General features: G+C 41.7%; 1 protein-coding gene across 1 annotated transcript in view; it reads left to right on the forward strand.

Annotated features, from left to right (window-relative positions):
- The first annotated feature begins 335 nt into the window (after positions 1–335).
- The window catches only part of MAP3K2 (mitogen-activated protein kinase kinase kinase 2), a 91,895-nt gene continuing 76,935 nt past the window's right edge, over positions 336–15,295 (forward strand). The window contains exon 1 of the mRNA XM_019969168.2: positions 336–473. The gene's annotated coding sequence lies outside the window, so the exon portion shown is untranslated. The remainder of the gene's footprint in view (positions 474–15,295) is intronic.

The raw sequence follows: 15,295 nt of genomic DNA on the forward strand, positions 1-15,295 counted from the left end.
AGTGGCGGCCGGGCTGCCCTCAGCAGCGGCTCCCGACGAGGGTGGTGCGGTCGCTGGGTGCGGTGTTCGGGGGTCCTGCGGCCCGCAGCGGCAGCGGCGACGACGACGACTACCGGGAGGCCCGGCGCTCCCAGCCGCGGAGTCGTCGCTCCCGCCCCTTCTCCAGCCTCGGCGGCACCCGGCCCGCGGCTTCCTCCTTTTCTGCCCAGCTTCCCGCGGGCCTCGGGGCCGCGGCGGCGAGAAGGAACGAGGGGCGCCGAGAGGCCCCGGCCGGCCGCCACGGTCCACGCTGCGCCCGGCGCAGGCTCCATGTGAAGGAAGGCCGGGCCTGGCCCCCGGCCCGCGCCCGACTCCTCGTGCGCCCCTCCGGTCCCCGGGGGCCCGCAGCCTCCCTCGACCGGGGGGCGCGGTGACAGGCCGCGCGGGTGCGGAGGGGTGGGTCTGCGGCTCCCTACGTCCCCGCGGAGCGGCGGGTAAGTGCGTGTGTGTGTGTCTGTGTGTGTGTGTGTGTGTCTGTGTGTGTGTGTGAGCGCGCGCGCGCGCGCCCGCACAAATGTGTGGCGGTAGGGGTGGGGGAGCGGGGAGGGGGCCGGACGTGAGGAGGGGGCCGTTACCGGCCTGGGCGCAGCCCCTGGGGCGGAGATTTCGCTAGGTGGTTGCCTCGCTTGGGGTGGGCGGACCTTGGGTCCCTTGCATCCAGTCCCGAAGTCCAGGTCCGAGCGAAGTAGACCGCTGGGCGGTGGAGCTGTCAAGACGCGTACTCCGCCGGGTTTTGGAAGGAAGATTGCGCCTGGTCCTTGGGAGACGCAGAAATGTTACATGCAGGAAGCGAGAAAGTGCTTGTCTTTGCCCCGCTGTATCGTCGTGCACTAGTGTTAGGGTTGATGCCCTTTTCTCTTTATGGACCGTTTAGCGAGCACTTGTTACGCCCCCGGTACTTACCGTGCATCGCTCACCTCACCTTCGAAGCCCAGTGAGGTGATACTGTCTTCATTTTACGGTTGAAAACATCGAGGCTCAGATTGAGGAACTTGCCCAAGGTCACGCAGCTTGGTAATCTGGGAAAGCCTTGGTTCGAATATGATGCCCTTTCTGTAGAAGTGTATTTCTCTAGTTCAGATCTTGCGAAAATAAATATGTGAGGAAAATGAGAAAACATGAAAAGTTTTTTCTTGGGAGTAAAATCTAAATATTTACAAAAGTAGATCGCGCTTACATGCCCGTATTGTAGGTTGTTCAGTGTGTTTTGCCTGCAGCCTAGCCAAATGATTTTCTTGATTCTTTCCCCCCAAAAATTACTTTTAAAAGGTGACTCCAGGCACCTTTACCTTTTTCTTTTTTTGCGGTGGAACTGACCGAACAGAAAATATTTCCCCTCTTATCAAAAAGAAGAAATGGATTTAGTTAAACTCCGTATTTCTTGAAAAGTTACAATTTGTGCAATTTATTCTTGATGCATACAGGGAACTCACAGTTGGGTTATTTGCTTGAGATTTCCTTATTGCAAAATTTGTCTCTGGATTATGTGGCAATGACAACATGCTTAGTAATTTGTGCATTAACTTGTGCAATAGCTCTGAGTGGAGTGCCAGAATTTAATGTGTAGAGTTGTACAAAGTTATCTTTTAATGATGTGATTGTTTTCTTTCGTATTTATGTAGAAAACTAATGAGTATTTATAAAACTAACTGAAATTCTCCTTTTAGCATTGACCTATACTCTGTTTCTTGGATTATGATTAAAGTTAGAGCCTTTACATTTCTCTTTGCAGAAGAAAGTGTTGATAAAATTCTCTTGAGTAACTTAAGTTTCATGTTTAGTTGTAAATGTTTAAGAAATCTATTGATGCCCCAAATTGTAGTATTTTATAATTTTTTAAATGTATTATCAGGTTTAAGAAAATTTGTAGTTGAATGTCTTTGTAATGTCTGTAGAGAAAAAGTTGAATTATAGAGTTAAGAAGTGGATGGTTCACAGATTAATTTGTTGTTTGTTTAAAATATAAACATATGTTGAGTCTTGTTGAATGTAGTATCATTATAGAATGGTTATCTAGTCATGCTCTCCATGAATCTCTCTTGAAAGAAATAACTATTAAAGATTTATTGCAAATAGTTTTATGATTAATTGTAGGCTCAGTCTTTTAAGTGTTTTAATTGGAACTTTCTTCCCTTGTTTACCTTATTGCTACCACAGGGGTAAACTATATTTAATAGATGCTGTATTAAAATGGAATTGTGTTTGGTTCTAGACAAGTCCCACAGCTTTAGTATCAGATTGATTTTATTTTTCCTTGTAGAATTGGAGCTAAGCTCCCTCCCACCTGCCCCCCAACCCAGCCCCAGCTTTTTATTATGAAACAGTTTTAAGTACACAGGAATTTGGTAATATCAAACACCCATATAGTAATCCTATAGATTGACTTATTGGCATCTTGCCATAATGTGTACATTATTTTTGGCCATGCGTACCTGTGTGCTCAGTCACTCAGTCAGGTCCCAGTCTTTGTCACCCCATGGACTGTAGTCCGCTGGGCTCTGTCCATGGGATTTTCCAGGCAAGAATATTGAAATTGATTGCCATTTCCTCCTTCAGGGGATCTTCCCAACCCAGGGATTGAATCACTATCTCCTGTGTGTCTCTCGCATTGGCAGGCAGCTTCTTTACTACTGAGCCACGTGGGAAGAATTTTTAGCTATACTATTTGAAAACTAAACTGTGGACACTATGACACTTTACCCCTAAATATGCCAAATTGCATTTTCAAAGATAAGGACATTTTCTTACACAGCCAAAATATTATTGTTAAGTTTCTGATTAATAGTTTCTTATTGTTAATTTCTTAATGTAATCTAGTATCCATCCATGTTTAAATCTCCCCATTTGTGCTGGAAAGATCTTTTTTGGCTTTTTATACTTACTCCCACTAAACCAGGATCCTATCAAGGTTTATTCACTACATTTGGAAGTCTCTTTGATCTCTTCCAGTCTAAAACAATATCACCTCTCCATTTTATTTATTTTTTTATCTTTTGGCCATGCCACACAGTATGTGGGATCTTAGTTTCCCAACCAGGGATTGAACCTATGGCCCCTGCTGTGGAAGCACAGTTTTAACCACTGGATGCCTTGGAAGTCCCATCATCTCTCTATTTTATAAAATGGATTTTTTTTTAATAAAAGAGATCAAGCCAGTTATCTTATAAAACCAGTCACATTCTGGATTTGTCTGATTCCTGCCCCCCCCCCCCCCCCCCATGGTGTCATTTAGCATGTTCCTCTTTGCCTCCTGCGTTAGCTAACTGTAAGCTAGATTTAAAGAATCATTAGTTTCAGGTTAAATATTTTGGGCAAGAATAACTACTGAATGTTTCTGTGTACTTTATATTGCTCCCCATTGGGGTCATATATTGTTAAGTCCTATTTGTGATCCTGAGTTTGATCACTTGGTTATGGGGGTTGTTGTTGTTCAGTTGCTAAGTCATGTTTTTGCGACTCCATGGACTGCAACACTCCAGGCTTCCCTGTCTTTCACTATCTCCCTAAGTTTGCTCAAACTTACGTCCGTTGAGTCAGTGATGCCATCCAACCATCTCATCCTCTGTTACCCCCTTCTCCTGCTGCCCTCAGTCTTTCCCAGCATCAGGGTCTTTTCCAGTGAGTCAGCTCTTCCCATTAGGTGGCTAAAGTATTGGAGTTTCAGCTTCAGCATCAGTCCTTTCAATGAATATTCAGGGCTGATTTCCTTTAGGATTTACTGGTTTGATCTCCTTGCTGTCCAAGGGACTCTCAAGAGTCCTCTGCAGAACCACAGTTTGAAAGCATCAGTTCTTAGGCGCTGAGCCTTCTTTATGGTTCAACTCTCACATCCCTACATGATTACGGGAAAGACCACAGCCTTGACTAGATGGACCTTTGTCAGCAAAGTGATGTCTCTGCTTTTTAATATGTTGTCTAGGTTTGTCATAGCTTTCCTTCCAAGGAGCAAGCATCTCTTAATTTTGTGGCTGCAGTCACCCTCTGCAGTGATTTTGGAGCCCAAGAAAATAAAATCTGCCTCCGTTTCCACTTTTTTCCCATCTGTTTGCTATGAAGTGATGGGACCAGATACCATGATCTTAGTTTTTTGAATGTTGAGTTTTAAACCCGCTCTTTCACTCTCCTCTTTCAGTCAGTTCAGTCGTGTCCGACTCTTTTTGACCCCGTGGACTGCAGCATGCCAAGCTTCTCTGTCCATCACGAACTCCTGGAGTTTACTCAAACTCCTATCCATCGAGTTGATGATGCCATCCAACCATCTCATCCTCTGTCATCCCCTTCTCCTGCCTTCGGTCTTTCCCAGCATCAGGGTCTTTTCTAGCGAGTCAGTTCTTTGCATCAGCTGGCCAAAGTACTGGAGTTTCAGCTTCAGCTCTCCTCTTTAGGTGAGGTATATTTTCCCCACTGCAACTGGCATGTGTTCTCCAGTAATCTTTAAGTTTTCAGTAGATAGTAATATTGATTGCTGCATCTGTTGGCAAGCTGACTTCTGAATTTCAATGCTAACAATCTTTTGTTGGTCTGTAGACAGCAACAGAACCGCAGGAATTGTAAAAATATTCTGTGTAGCTGTATTAATCAGGTTCTGATTTTGCAGCTGTATTAATCAGGTTTTGATTTGGGGGATTTTTAAGTATTTTTAATAATGAATTCAAGGTTATCGCCAGTTATGAATAAAAAGAGACCTGACTTGAGAGAACAGAGGACAATTCAGTTCCTGTCTTTTCCTGTACTCTCTCAAGGAGTGTGTGTGTGTGTGTGTGTGTGTGTGTTTTGGCTGTACTGTGAGGCTTGTGTGGCTCGTGAGATATTAGTCATCACTGAACCTCAGTCCTTGGCAGTAAAGTCGAGGAGTCCCTATCACTGGGCTATCAGGGAATTCCCTCAAATAATATGTTTCTTTTAAGTCTTAGCCAATATTTGTTGCTCAGGAATAGCTGAAATATAAAAGGAGAGCTACTTTACTAAAGAATATTTTGAGAAAACTGTTTTCTGGTGTCATGCAAAGGAGAACTGGATTGAGAATCAGAAGGTCTAAACCCTAGGCCTAATTCAACTGTTCTATGAAGTTCAAGGATTATAAACTTTTTAACTTCACTCTGTATTCTCATGTCATAGTGATTGTTAGTAAACATGTTCGTAAACATGTCAGGAGGATAGGAATAGATTCTTCTTTGGTGTTCTTCCCATAACTAGCCCACCACCTTTCTTGTAAGTGCTCAAGAATGTTATGCTTGAGATTCATAGTGCTATAAATTTAAAAAGCATTCTGTAGTTTATAAACTTTGGAAGTTTTTTCTAGGGTAATTTCCCCCCATTTATACAGTTAGTCATTTAGTATGGACTTTAATAAATTAATAGTGACAAATTAAAAGAGTAGTTTAAGATACAATTTTATCAGCATTCTTTCAATAATTCCCAGATTGTGCCTGCTCAGCGCCACTGCCTCAGGCAGGCTTCCCATTGAGCGCCCTGTGTTCGCCTCTGCCACCCTCGCCTCTTCCACCCTCTGACTGCACGGCACCCGCGGTTGTCTCTGTGTCCTCCGCGGAGAAATTAGCTCTTCAAGCACAGAGGCAGTGCTGTGTTGATTGTGGTGCCCCAACGCCTAGCACAATACCTGTTGCCAAACGTTTATTACATGGATAGGTAATTGACAAGAGGCCTCCTTCAGTGTTCTCAGATTCTTAAAAGATGGCAGCTACATTAGTGGAACAGGGTGGGGAAGTTCAATAAAATGTTTCTGTACCCTCAGAGAAAATCAAGCATTTGTGGAAAGCTCTACCACAGAGGCAAGGTAGTAGAAAAGTTTCTGAAAATTATTAATAGGAATCAGTGGGAGAATGTGAGATAATACTTATTATTTCTGAAAGTCTTTTCAGAGAACAGTTCTGCAGTCTAAGCCGAAATAAAATTTCAATTCTTTCTGTGCTATTTAGTAATAGTTATATGCTCCCAACTCATATTGTATTTTAGATTTGTGACTTGAAGATGTTTCATTATCATCATCATTGTTTGATAAGTTTGTCATTACCCTAAATTTGACTGACTTAGCTACATTTTAATGATATTTATGGAGCTTTAACTCAAAATACTTTGTTCTTTTGTTTTAATATGAAAGGAATGAGACCAATGTTCTCCAACTAAATTTTGCGGAGAGATTAATATCATGATTTATATGATGCTTTAATGCATTTTAAAATCAGTTTAGGCATTTTTAGACCTGTTGACTGCTTTGTAAAATTAGTAATAGTTATTATATGATATGACATAATATATAAAAACAGTATGTCAAAGAACATTTACAAACTTTCTTGTTTGTTTAGATATTACAAGGAAATGAAACAAGTAGAAGGTAGCTAGCTCAGCCTTGATGTTGATAAAGATTTACTTTGAGAGATGGTGTATCATTAACCATCCAGTCTGTTAGCAGTATCTGACTGCATTCAGTTGACTTCACCCCCAAACCACCATATACCTTCATTATAAATCTTTCCCCATGATTTGAGAAAGAGTAGATTAATTTTGTGTTCTGAGATCATGTAATGTGTATTAATCAGCATCTCAAAGTTTTGTCCCATAGTTATGGACTGTTGCATACTGCCTTAAGGTTAGAAGGTTTACTCAGGGATGTACCTGAAGAGTTTCTTGCCTAGAATGTTCCTGAAGTGAATACACAGACTGCAAACTGTATTTCATACTGTTTGTTGAACACTGATAGAAGATGGAAAGCCTGATTTCAGTCTTAAATCTGCCATTAATTAGAAGTTGACTGTGACAAAGTGACTTCAGTAATTTTTTAAAAAACATTATCTTAGCACATAGCAGGTATGTGCAGGTCTTCGCTGTGTCATGTGAGATCTTTCTTTGTAGCACACGGACTCTTAAGTTGTGGTCCACGGGCTCAGTACTTGTTGTGCTTTGGCTTAGTTGCTCCACACCATGTGGGATCTTAGCCCCCAAACTAGGAATCCGCTCTGCACCCCCTGCATTGCAAGGTGGATTCTTAACCACTGGACCACGAAGGAAGTCCCTAGTTCAACATTTCTGAATTTGAAAAAGTTGCTCTAGTTGATTTCTTTTTTTTAAAAGATTTATTTATTTTTTGGCTATGGTGGGTCTTTTTTGCTGCATGGGGACTACTTTTTCTTGCAGTGCCTGGGCTGCTGCTTGCAGTGGTTACTCTTGTTGTGGAGCACAGCCTCGAGGTTCGTGGGCTCGGTAGTTGCAGCTCCGGGGCTCCAACTCAGGCTCAGTAGTTGTGTGCACAGGCTTAGTCGCTCTGCAGCACACGATCTTCCCCAGCCAGGTATTGAATTGACGTCCCTTGCATCACCAGGTGGATTCTTAAACACTGAGCCACCAGGGAATCGCCCCCCACCCCACCTAGTTGATTTCTTAAGGACCTATCTAATCTATGATTCTGTGAGATCCACAGCATCATAGAAAATAATAGAGTCAAGAGAGATTCAAGTTTTCTTGCTTGGGAGATTGTTAAGATGACAACTGTCCAGGGAAGATTTGTTACAGGGCAGCATTTGGAAGATAAATAGCTCTGTTTAAATGTGATTAATTTGTCAGAATGACATCTTTTACTTAAAGATGTTTTATAGCCAGGTAGCTTGTGTTGAACTGTGATAATCTATAGTAGGTTCGCAGTAAATACTTGTTGAAAGAGTAGATGAATAACTTCAGGACTGATACGATTAAAATCAGAATCACCTGATGATATTTTAGTGATGAAAATCCAGGATAATAACCATTGAATTCTAGAAAAGAACTAAATTATTCTCGTGAATGGGCACCCAAGACTAGTGAAATACATTTTTTGAAATACTTTAGCCAAAAGTGAGGGAAGATCTTTTTGGAAAAGAAAAAAAAAAAGAAGTATTGGAAAAATTTTACCTGCAGTCTATGCCCGCTAGAAATTTTAAAATAATTTTATGGGTGTACTGGATAAACCCCAAATGATTACATTAAAAAAAAATTCTTACTTCCCAATGGAAAAAAATCATTTGGGGCAAACCATACATCGGCAAAAAAAAATTTAATATATATTTTTGCGAGGCTGTGTGGGATCTTAGTTCCCTAACAAGGAACTGAACCTGTGCCCCTTGCATTGGGAATGTGGAGTCTTAACCATTGGACCACAGGGAAGTCCCAGCAAATTTTTTCTCAGAATCTTTCTGCTTCTTTATTCTTCATTTCTTCCATCTTCGCATCTCTAACCAAAGCATAGAAGTACATTAAGTGTTGTTAGCTTATTTTGTTTTTAGGTAATAAATTGGTATTGGCATTTGTTAAACTAGAGCTTCCCTTATGCTCAGATGTTAAACTACCTGCAGTGCTGGAGACCTGGGTTCAATCCCTGCAGTCTGTGGGGTCACAAAGAGTTGGACACGACTGAGCGACTAACACTTTCGTTAATCTGATACCCGCTCTAGTTTTTTCTCTCATATAAATCTTGCTCTTTTGCAAATGGGAGGATCAAGTTTGGATGATATGGCTTCATAGAATGAGGGCGCTTCATCCTGTTTTCAAAGATTGGCAGCTCAGAACTGATAAAAGAAGGCTTGATTGGAGATTATAAAAGACTAAGTGGCTTAAATTTGGTTATGCAGGAAGGTCTCTAAAGGGAAAGTTGCAGAGATCTTGATCAGTAGGTGGAGGGGGGCTTGAGTAGTTGCATGAGTTAGGGTTCAGTCACAGAGGAAGAACGAACTGCTGTAGTATCATGGAATTAAGGAATTTATGAAAGACAGAAGACCTTACGGAGTTGTGGGAGAAGCTTGGAAACCAAAGTCTGTAAGAGGGAATTGGCAGATCAGAGAAATCACTAATCAGCCTTCCTGAAGCAGTGGTGCAGTGGGCAAGTCAGAGTTTGCAGGGGAATTTGAGAAGCTAGTTATGCCCAGCTACTGAAGTGTGGGCCCACACAGTAGAGCTGGTGGAAAGTATAGAACGCTGTTGTCTCTACATAGCTACCTCTTCTGTGGTCTTCAGTCAGGCTTTTGATGGTGGGCCTGAGGTTGCAGTTTGGTTGGCAGGGTTGACAATAAGAAAGAGCTACATGCAATACAGTGGAGAGCAGAGACACAGTGAAATACTCTGTCAGCTCTACATCCATCTAACCATAATCTTCAGAGAGTAACTTCTGTCTTTGACCATTTCTAACCAGGAACCTGGTGGGAAAAGGATTCTGGAAATGTAGTTTGAACTTAAAAGTTGAAATGGTACAAACTGTCACAGAGGGTGAGAGTGGAGGGTGGGTGGGAAATCACAGTGAGGGCTGTGATCGCTGTGGCAGTCCACAGTGACGTTACATCTTCTGTGAGAGAGCAAGTGCTTTAAAATCTCCAAGCTTTTTTCTTCCTCTGTAAGATGGGAAGATAATACCTACAGGAGGGATTATTGTGAGCATTAAATAAAATGTTTTGTATTTAGCAGACTGTCAGCACAGTGTAAAATAACGTAAATAATAGCTTTTATTAGTAGTAGTAATTGTGGTAGTAAAGAGGATGGATTGAGAAATAGGAAGGGTGTATTTTGAAAGAGAGGGGAGAAGTAGAGAAGATGAATGGAGATAAGAATGAAGTAGAAGACATAGTTCCTGTAATTGAAAATGCAATAATCAAGCTGCGGAGGACACATGCCAGCCTAGAGCAAGGTTGGGAAGGTGTTAAATCAGATAATATCCTATGAGACAAATGACCCTGCCATGATGAGTGGAGAAACGACGAATGCTGTCGTCCTGGCACGCTCATGCTCCATTGTCCATTTAAGTCCCGACTCTTTGTGACCCTGTGGACTATAGCCCGCTAGGCTCCTCTGTCCATGGGAGTTTCCAGGCAGGAATACTGGAGTAGGTTGCCATTTCCTTCTCCAGGGTGTAGTTAAGATTAAAAGTGGTAGTGTAAAATTCCTAGTACACTGTCAGTCCTCAGAGGTTATTTTTCACTTCTTTATCATTTAGAAAGATGGACAGATGAAGGGAGTAGAGAAGGCTGAAACTGGGTCCTTGTTTAGACAAGAAGGAAAGGAAGACACATTTCAGATAGCAGAAATAGGAGGAGGCATCATCATGGCATGTAGCACTTCATAAGACGAGTTGGTACCTACTGGCTCCTACTCTGTGCTTTTGATAGCCTGTTTGTAGTTTCTTGATTTTGATTTTGAAGGATTGCTTATGCTTGTATCACTGCAAACAACCAGTACCCAGTAATTGTGTAGCACATAATGATACTTACTGTACAACAAGTCCTGAGTTTTTACCAACTGTAAACCCCTAGACTTAGGTGTCTCCCTCCTCATCCATAATCTATACCATGGCGTTTTCTCTTCACACTCAGTAGATTCATAAGGTCATTTACCTTTAGTGATTCCACTTGCTTACAGTATGAAATGATGAAGGTTGATAAAAGGAGAGATTACATTTTTAAAAAATAAATAATAAAGAAGAAAAAAGCAAAGCTTAAAAGAAACAGCAGCTCTAATTTATTCGTGAGTCTCAGGGCTCCTTAAATGTTTTACTATTTTGGCTTTTCAAATCTAGCCTAAGCTAAAATGATGAGGTGTGGTAGATGCTGTTAGACATACTCACAGTTCCCAAAGACCCCAGTAGAGTAAAGACCAAAAGAAAACAAAACTAAAAGAAGATAAAACAGGAGAGCTGGGTTTGATCCCTGGGTTGGAAAGATCCCCTGGAGAAGGAAATGGCAACCCACTCCAGTATTCTTGCCTGGAGAATTCCATGGAGCAAACACCCTCTTCAAAGAACACAAGAGAAGACTCTGCACATGGACATCACCAGATGGTCAACACCAAAATCAACACCGATTGATTATATTCTTTGCAGCCAAAGGTGGAGAAGCTCTATATAGTCAGCAAAAACAAGACCGGGAGCTGACCGTGTGGCTCAGATCATGAACTCCTCATTGCCAAGTTCAGACTTAAGTTGAAGAAAGTAGGGAAAACCACTAGACCATTCAGGTATAACCTAAATCAAATCCCTTACGATTGTACAGTGAAAGTGAGAAATAGATTTAAGGGACTCGATCTGATAGACAGAGTGCCTGATGAACTGTGGATGGAGGTTCGTGACATTGTACAGGAGACAGGGATCAAGACCATCCCCAAGAAAAAGAAATGCAAAAAGGCAAAATGGCTGCCTGAGGAGGCCTTACAAATAGCTTTGAAAAGAAGAGAAATGAAAAGCAAAGGAGAAAAGGAAAGATATACCCAAAGAATAGATATATAGATATGGAAAGATATATCCAAAGAATAGCAAGGAGAGATAAGAAAGCCTTTCTCAGTGATCAGTGCAAAGAAATAGAGGAAAACAACAGAATGGGAAAGACTAGAGATCTCTTCAACAAAATTAGAGATACCAAGGGAACATTTCATGCAAAGATGGGCTCGATAAAGGACAGAAATAGTATGGACCTAACAGAAGCAGAAGATATTATGAAGAGGTAACAAACAGAAGAACTATACAAAAAAGATCTTCACGACCCAGATAATCATGATGGTGTGATTACTCACTAGAGCCAGACATCCTGGAGTGTGAAGTCAAGTGGGCCTTAGGAAGCATCACTAGGAACAAAGCTAGTGAAGGTGATGGAATTCCAGTTGAGCTATTTCAAATCCTCAAAGATGATGCTGTGAAAGTGCTGCACTCAATACGCCAGCAAATTTGGAAAACTCAGCAGTGGCCACAGGACTGGAAAAGGTCAGTTTTCATTCCAATCCCAAAGAAAGGCAATGCCAAAGAATGCTCAAACTACCGCACAGTTGCACTCATCTCACATGCTAGTAAAGTAATGCTCAAAATTCTCCAAGCCAGGCTTCAGCAATACATGAACCGTGAACTTCCAGATGTTCAAGCTGTTTTTAGAAAAAGCAGAGGAACCAGAGGTCAAATTGCCAATATCTGCTGGATCGTTGAAAAAGCAAGAGTTCCGAAAAAACATCTATTTCTGCTTTATTGACTATGCCAAAGTGTTTGACTGTGTGGATCACAACAAACTGTGGAAAATTCTTAAAGAGATGGGAATAACCAGACCGCCTGACCTGCCTCTTGAGAAATCTGTATGCAGATCAGGAAGCAGCCGTTAGAACTGGACATGGAACAACAGACTGGTTCCAAATAGAAAAAGGAGTACGTCAAGGCTGTATATTGTCACCCTGCTTATTTAACTTGTATGCAGAGTACATCTTGAGAAGTGCTGGGCTGGAAGAAGCACAAGGTGGAATCAAGATTGCCGGGAGAAATGTCAGTAACCTCAGATATGCAGATGACACCAGCCTTATGGCAGAAAGTGAAGAAGAACTAAAGAGCCTCTTGATGAAAGTGAAAGAGGAGAGTGAAAAAGTTGACTTAAAGCTCAACATTCAGAAAACTAAGATCATGGCATCCAGTCCCATCACTTCATGGCAAATAGATGTGGAAACAGTGGCTGACTTTATTTTGGGGGCTCCACAATCACTGCAGATGGTGACTTGCAGCCATGAAAATTTTAAAATTACTTACGCTTACTTCTTGGAAGAAGAGCTATGATCAACCTAGACAGCGTATTAAAAAGCAGAGACATTACTTTGCCAACAAAGGTCCGTCTAGTCAATGCTATGGTTTTTCCAGTGGTCATGTATGGATGTAAGAGTTGGACTAGAAAGAAAGCTGAGCACCGAAGAATTGATGCTTTTGTACTGTGGTGTTGGAGAAGACTCTTGAGAGTCCCTTGGACTGCAAGGAGATCCAGCCAGTCCATCCTGCAGGAGATCAGTCCTGGGTGTTCATTGGAAGGACTGATGTTGAAGCTGAAACTCCAATCCTTTGGCCACCTGATGTGAAGAGCTGACTCATTTGAAAAGACCCTGATGCTGGGAAAGATTGAAGGTGGGAAGAGAAGGGGACAACAGAGGTTGAGATGGTTGGATGGCATCACCAACTCGATGGACATGAGTTTCAGTAAAGTCTGGGAGTTGGTGATGGACAGCGAGGCCTGGCGTGGTGCAGTCCATGGGGTTGCAAAGAATTGGAAGTGACTGAGCGACTGAACTGAACTGATGGGCTACAGTCCATGGGGTTGCAAAGAGTCAGACATGACTGAAGCAACTTTTATACTTGTAGTTTCTAAAGATTGTCCATGTTTACTCCTATTTGGGCCAGTTGCGCACCTCTGGACCATCTGTTTTGGTGAGGGACCACACTGAGCTAATTTGGTGACATTTAGTAATCAAATGGGTGGTTGGAGGTTGTGTTTGTAGAAGGGATAAGCTTCCAAAAGAAGGCCACTAGAGTGAATCACTTAATTCAGTATATTAATTGATTAATTGGTCAGTTCAGTATAATCTACCTTGTTATTTTCAAGTTCTTCGAATGAAGCGTTTTATTTTAATACAATCAATATGCAAGTTAAGTTTCTTTTCTTCACCTTTTCATCAATTTCTTGCTAGCTTTTGTTCTACTGGAATCGCTTTCCTTCTTCATGAAGTATATCCTTTATCCTGGCCTTCTTAAAAATATTTATTGATTGTATTCGGTTGCCCAGGGGGCTTTGTTGCCTGGTTTTCTCTAGTGGTGAGTGGGGGCTTCCCTCTAGTTGTGGTGCCCAGGCTTCTCACTGCAGTGGCTTCTCTTCTTGAGGAGCACAGGCTCTCCGTGCAAGGGCTTTAGTAGTTGTGGCATGCAGGCTCAGGAGTTATGGCACATGGACTTAAGTTACTCTGAGGCATGTGGAATTTTCCTGGACCAGGGACCGAACCTGGGAAAATTCCATGTGCCTCAAGAGTAACCAAGTCCATGTGCCAAAACTATTGAGCCTGGGACCAGGGATCAAAGCCAAGGAGGGCATGGCAACCCACTTCAGTATTCTTGCCTGGAGAATCCCCATGGACAGAGGAGCCTGCTGGGCCAGAGTCCATGGGATTGCAGAGTTGGACATGACTGAGAGACTAAGCATAGCACAGGGATGGAACCCATACCCTGCACTGGCTAGTGAATTCTGAACCACTGGACCACCAGGGAAGTCCAAAACCCACGGTCTTTTGTTTGTTTGTTTTTAAACTTTTTATTTTGTATTGGGATATAACTGACTAGCAAACAATGTTGTGGTAGTTTCAGGTGAACAGTGAAGAGACTTAGTCATTCATATACATGTGTCCATTTCCCCCCACATCCCCTCCCATCCAGGCTGCCACATAGTTGAGCAGAGTTCCAAGACCTGTGTCTTTTAACTGAGATCACACACCAGGTTTTGCCTTAATGAAGCTCAGATTCTTGATGTCTCGTCACAGAAAGCAGTCAATGAGAGACGGAGTGATAGGTAAGAAGAGTATTTTATTTATAGAAAAACACACTCTACATGGAGTATGGGCCATCTCGAAGGCTAGAGTGGCCATGAATTATATCCTGTTGAAGTTCCTAGACTAAGGGTCTCTTGGTGACAAATTACAGTTTTTGTTGGAAATCTTTAGCTCGTGTTCTTGAAGCTATTTTAGTTGTGAATGAAAGTCTAGACTGGCAGTTATTTTTCCCTCAGCATTTTGAAGATATTATTCCATCCTGTTTTCTACTGTATAAGCAGATCTAAAAGACTGTATGGATATGGGTTTTTTTTTGAGTATTTTTGTTTTATTTATTTTTGATTCAGAATTTTTTTTTTTTTTTTTTTAGTATATACTTATTTATTTGACTGCATCAAGTTTTAGTTGCATCATGTGGGCTCCAAAGTGCACGGGCTTAGTTGCTCCACAGCATGTGGCATCTTAGTTCCCCAACCAGGGATTGAACCCACATCCCTTGCATGGCAAGGCAGATTCTTAACTACTGGACCACCAGGGAAGTCCCTGGATGTTTTATTAATAATAATTTTTTATTGTGTTGTTAGAGTATATAATTGACTTTTTAATGGAAATATTCACATTGGTTTTTATTTTTTCTTCTTTAATTTTTAAATTCATTTAACGCTTATTGAAAATCTTAGGAATGTCTTAGGAATCAGTAAAATAAGCCTTTAATAAATTTGTTGTTGAGTTTTAATTGTTGGTGGGCACAATTATTAGTAAAATGTTTGACTTTCTTCTGTGTGTTAGCACTGAAGATAAATGAATCGGTCATTGTTTCTATAATTATAGAGCTCCATTCTAATGTGGGAGGGAGACAGACATACCTTGCCTCATAATTTGTTAGGGCTTCCTAGGTGGCTCAGCTCGTAAAGAATCCACCTGCAATGCAGGAGACCTGGGTTTGATTGCT

Source organism: Bos indicus, chromosome 2, assembly GCF_029378745.1.
Source record: "Bos indicus isolate NIAB-ARS_2022 breed Sahiwal x Tharparkar chromosome 2, NIAB-ARS_B.indTharparkar_mat_pri_1.0, whole genome shotgun sequence".
Classification (NCBI taxonomy): Eukaryota; Metazoa; Chordata; class Mammalia; order Artiodactyla; family Bovidae; genus Bos; species Bos indicus.